Consider the following 6041-nt stretch of genomic DNA (forward strand, 5'->3'; position numbering starts at 1 on the left):
TATATTATATAATATATAAATATTCTAAGTAGTTTTTTTTTTATTTCAACAAGAAAAAAGTGTGAAATATTAAAAACTTTTCTAACTGTGAGATATATTAAAGAAATTAAAAATAATAACAACTAAAATGTTTTTTTAAATATTCCTTCATATTGACGGATGTGGTAAAATTAGGTATACATTTAACGCTGGTTGTTCTAGTGTTAAAATATAAGAATGCTTTTTATTATAAGAACGGTATAACCAATGATTAATGAAGTACTTAAAATTTAAGAATGCTTTTTATTATAAGAACGGTATAACTCTTGGTATAACCAATGATTAATGAAGTACAAATAATAATTGGTTTTGGAAAGATATAAAACATTAAAAAATTTTTTCAAAATTATAAAAAATACAATATATGAAAAGGAGAGATCTTTAATTTATGTTGTTCTTCAAATAATAGATTTAATTACGTATCCAATCAGAAATATGACAGCACACCATCTGTGAAATAATACAACATACAAATATATTGCGAGACACAAGAATTGAATAATATTTGATAAAAAGTGAAAAAGACACTATTGCATTTTTTTTTGACTGCTAGTAACACGAATCTTCGATGTAAATTATATTTCCGGTGGCGTAATGTCATATTGATGAGAGATTCTTTTTTGTAGCAAAAGATTGAGAAGTCTAGTTTTATCTGGTTAAAAATACATTTTACTAATTTCCTGTTTATTCTTCGCATTTTAAGTTATTATTGAATAATATTTTTAATTTAATATTTAATATATGACACGTATTTTAATAAATTACAACATATTTTATGCAAATTACGTTTAATTTGCACAAAAATAATAGCAAGTTTTAGATATGAATAAAAGGATTTATTTATATTAGATTTTTTATTGTTGCATATTTAACTATGAATATGATTGATACTATTATCTTTTTATTCATTCATAAAATTGGCTAAATTTTTTGCCGACATTCTGTCCGCTCAGATAAATATTTTACTCAGCAACTGAGCACGAACGTACTAACACTCTACTCTATAAAATTTTTCATTTGTCATTTAACAATTTCTGTTTGTTATACATAAGAGAGCTGAAACATTTCTTAATGTTTTTGTTTAATTAATAATATGTACATGCATTAAATATAAATGAGAAATCGTTCTTCCCGTATTAAAATTGGTATTCTTAATGATAAATAAATTAATATACTATAGAAAAATATTATAAGAGAAAAATGTTTTAGAAATACAAAGCTAAAATAAGGAAAAATGCTTTTATAATGATTTATTATTATTTATTATTGTGTCTTTTGCTTTTTACAGTAGTAATTGAATATTAAGTATGTAGATATGATTATTATTGATCATAAATATAATTAATGATTATAATTTCACTTATATAGAGGAAAGAAAAATATTTTTTTTTTTTTTTTTAAATATTGATGATTTTGATTGAATTATAAAAAGCTTGTCTTACGTTTTCTTTTCGACGTTTGATTCAAGCATAATGCATAATGCTTGCGAATCAATCTGTCTTATTTTAGTGTTTAGAGAAAAAGAGAGCGTAATTATGTCAGTTTTGACGTAACTGCATATTTCAAGTGAGCCGAATTTTTTTAAATGAAGGGTGGCTGATGTAATTTTACGAATGGCTTCCCAACGCTCTGGAAAAATCTAAATTTATGATATTGTTCCAACGCCGGTAAAGCAAAGGGTCAGCGTTCATAAATTATTTTGGTTATATTCTGCATTATGTCCATCCGTACCCTTTTTTGTCTATCACGTTGCAAATTTAACGAATTATTTGGCTAACAAATAACCATCCTTTCTCATTCTCACATTTTCATTTCCGCTCTTTTATCCGTATTTTGAATTTAGCGCTAAACGTGGCTGTTCTATTTTCATCTCGTGTTGACAGTGAACGCATTTGTCATGCTACATAAATGAAACACAAAATTAGATGGATACGCTAAATGCGATATTAAAAGGAGCCGTGAATATCTTTTATCTAGTGTCATTTTTAGCTTTATGGGATAATTTGTCTGGGACAAATGTTTAGGACAAGTAAAATGTTAAAGAAATGTGATTTATCATTATTAAAGGTATCGTTATTATAGATATTGTTAATAATTCAATACATTAACCAGCTAATGTTATGCTGTAATTGCGGCAACGCACGCTGTAATTTATTTGGTAAACTATATTGCATTTTAGAATACAAACATGTAAAAGTGATAATACACTACAACTATATTACGTTATATTTAAGAGAGAGGACGATATATTTTTTAATATATTCTTGCATGTAATGGGTCTTTTTAATCTTCCTATTTTTTTTTTTTTGCAAAGCATTTTTTTTTATCTCTCTTTGTGACAAGTTTTTTTTTTTTTAATTCTTGCATGTAATGGGTCTTTTTAATCTTCCTATTTTTTTTTTTTGCAAAGCATTTTTGCTTATCTCTCTTTGAGACAATGTTTTTTTTTTCTACTAATTAAACTTGAAATACTGTTTTGACATCACCAGTGTAGTTAATTGAATCATTTAGAATGAGTCTTGAATCATCTAGAATTGAATCTTTTTTAAAATCGATAATTTAAATTTTCTGCGAAGCATAATTGTAGTTATATATCGACAACAATGACAGAAGGAGGAAGTTATTTTTATCGTGCAAATACACATGACAGTTATCGCGGCTCATTACAAATTATAACATCATGCTAACGCAACGCTTTCGTAGTTTGAATACCTATTGCTTAGTCCAAGGGCAGTGCCACGATGAAAGGGCCGGTTTTGCACTCGATGCTTTTCGCCGCATATAAATCTTGCCGTTTGTTCACCCGACCATAGAATGGCACCGGGAAGGTCAAAGGTTAAAATAATCATTGATTATTGTTAGTGACCGCGATTTCCGTCTTTCTTCCTTATATTGAGACAATTATAACGTGTTATGAACGATTTGAAACGAATCAGATAGTTTCATGTATACATTATAAAAAAAATTGTTCTATTAATCTATTGAAAAATTACTTTCTTTCTTAAAAAAATAGAAGGATAGTTAAGCGATCATTTTCGGGATTTTTTTTGAGAGATGACCATCTTTTCATATAATTATCTTTTAATTAAAAAAAACGTAATATTTTTAGTTTATGCTTGATTAAATGAGAAAAAATAGCATTTTTATGATCATTATTTAATATTATTTTTATTTTTATTTGTATTTCTTGGTACAAAAAATGTGCAATTTTTAAGCAGATGAGTGAAAGATATTAATACAAAATTTTTGCTAATAAAGTTCGAAATCCAGCCTAATTAATTAAAGATGATGTATATTAATTATGTATTTGAAGTAAAAACCTGTTTTCTATTATTCATGTGAAATATAAATTCAAACATGAGAAATACAGAGTAAAATAAAGTCTTTTTACACTATTTTTTTAAGAGAAATATAAAACTATGTAGAATGTCATTTTTATTATAAAAAAGAGGTGTTCTACATATTTCTATATAGGGAGCAGATTAAGTTTCGTCCGCGTGATGACGTCGGAGGAGGCAATTTATTGACCCGAATGGCTTTGGCCTAATTCAAGATGTTCCGCGCAGAAAAAGGAGAGATCGATCTTATTCGAAAATTTGTTGTTAGAATACGAAAACTAATCGGACGTTAATAGACGTCTACGAGATCAATCTCTTTAAGAAGAAGCACGTTTTTTTGCGGGAAGAAAGTTACATCACTATTATATTGTACAATATATTAACTTTCCATCATTAATAGCAACATAATTGATATCATTATTATAATCATAGCTATTGTCTATAGATATTAAGTTGAGAATATCTGAAAAAATGTATAGGAAATTGATCAAAAAATAAAATTAATCAAAGAATGCAATCACTATCGAAATATTAATAGCCGTTTAGTTATAAATTAAAAAAATAAAAATTTATACAATATCTAATAAAAATTTGCGATAAAAATAGAAAAAAGGGGATAAGGGAATCTCGATTTACTTAAACTGAAGTAAATATTATATATTTTAAACGAATTTTAATTAATTTTATCTTTACCTAAATTTATTTAGATATATCCTTTAATTTTTATTACTTAAACGGTTTTTAATAAAAATTAGATACTATTTATTTTTAATGATATTGATTCTTATGTGTATCTGTTGTGTATAATATTTATAATTTTATTAATATAATCTGATAGAAGATCACCAACTTTGACCCAATTTTAGATCGTTGTTTATTGATCGAAAAAGACAATCAAGAACTTTAAGAATGCTAGATCTGAAAAAAGAGCTGGATTGACTTACCAACCCCTAAGGGTTCAATCATCAGATCTTGGGCGGAAATCGTTCTTCAGATCGGATGCGATTAAAGTAAACTGAAAGGGATTATTGTCTCGTGAAAATCTAGTTAATGTAAAGCTTTGTGATCCATAATTAATTCGACCTTTCGTTTTGAACGAAATAGATTTAATTCTTCTTTATCAGAATCGTTTCTATTTATTTTTAGCTTGTTTTATATCATGCAATTCTATAAATTATTTTAATAATATTGTGTAAAAATATATCGTCTTTCCCATCTATCTATTAGGAAATTGAATTTACAATTTGTTGTTATAAACAGAAATGATTTTTGTTTCTATTAAGTTGCATATAAAATGAAGCATTTTAAAAGTTTCTTTTTTGTAAAATGCTTTTGGGAGTTATAAATCCATTGGAACGTAAATTGGTGAAAAACTGATGTACGTTTTGATATCGAAATAGAAGAGATGTTATGTTGTAGAGAGAAATAATATAATTTAACATTTTAAAACTATATTATATCATATTATATTATATGAGACGGTATATCATAATTTTCAAATGAGATTTTTGAACGCTTTTTGTTTATAAACTTTTTTGAATTTTAACGAACTAAAATTATAAATTAGCATATTGAAACATAATCATTATAAATAAATATATATCTAATTTTAATTACTTTGTAGTTACTAAAAATTATTTATAAAACCGACATTTTGAAATAATTTATATATTTCAAAAAAAGAAACTTTTATTGATTAAGATCTATTTACGTCAGTTATCAGTTGGAAATACTTTCTATACTTCTTACAACTCTTTAACAAGTGAGATAACGAAAATAATTTTATAGAAAATTAGCGTGCCATTTATATTTCGATATCTGAAGTAGATGATTGGTCTTATCGCTAAATTCTCAACTTACGAAGTGTCGAAGAATTATCTGATTGTGATTCAGCATGCGCATTTGAAATAGCCGTCGTAATACTTTTCTTCTCGTGAATAAGAAAAGTAATAAGAAGCTTATTGATTTTTTTATCTTAACATAATTATTTATTCTGCGTAGACAATCATTCAGCTTTATAAGCAACATCATTCTCAAGTAGATATTAATTAATTACTAATTGTAAGCAACTATCGTAAGATTTTGCCTTGAATTTTGTCGCGAATAATGGATTGTTTAAAATGGGCTTTATATTATACAAATAATTATGAATATAAAAGTATAAGTTACGGTCACGAAGATTTAAAAAGGAATAAATATTATGCATTTATAAATATTATACATAATTTATAAATATTATACATAAAATAATGATTGCGTTTTCTTGTACATACTTCTTATCGTAATTTAAATATTTCACTCACAATCAAACAAGATCGATATCTTGAAAATTTCATTCTATTGTATCGGAAATGTGAGGAAGTTACAGGAAGGTATTGTGCGAGCTTATCTCAGGGGTCCTGTCAATATTTTTATTCATCGTACGCCAATTGAGTACGGGATGCATCGTCGCTCTCTTGTTACCCGATTTGAAATGGTGTATATGGCGCGAGAAGCCAGTTGCTCATAAGGGTTTCCACGGTCGCGATGTCACAGAGACATCAATATCGAATTTCACGTCTGTTTCAAACCGAACTCGAAATGTTCTCTTGAGTTTCACGAATACTTGGGGGTCTCAGAAATACGATCTCTTCTTCCTACGGGCGTCGGTATCTCGAGATTCTT

At 26.8% G+C, this 6041-nt stretch overlaps 1 protein-coding gene across 3 annotated transcripts in view; it reads left to right on the top strand.

Moving 5' to 3' along the window:
* Nucleotides 1–6041, top strand: part of LOC115232922 (two pore potassium channel protein sup-9) — an 89960-nt gene that overhangs the window by 37778 nt on the left and 46141 nt on the right. The gene's annotated exons all lie outside the window — the stretch shown is intronic.

Source organism: Formica exsecta, unplaced genomic scaffold (genome assembly GCF_003651465.1).
Source record: "Formica exsecta isolate Colony F162 unplaced genomic scaffold, ASM365146v1 scaffold1510, whole genome shotgun sequence".
Classification (NCBI taxonomy): domain Eukaryota; kingdom Metazoa; phylum Arthropoda; class Insecta; order Hymenoptera; family Formicidae; genus Formica; species Formica exsecta.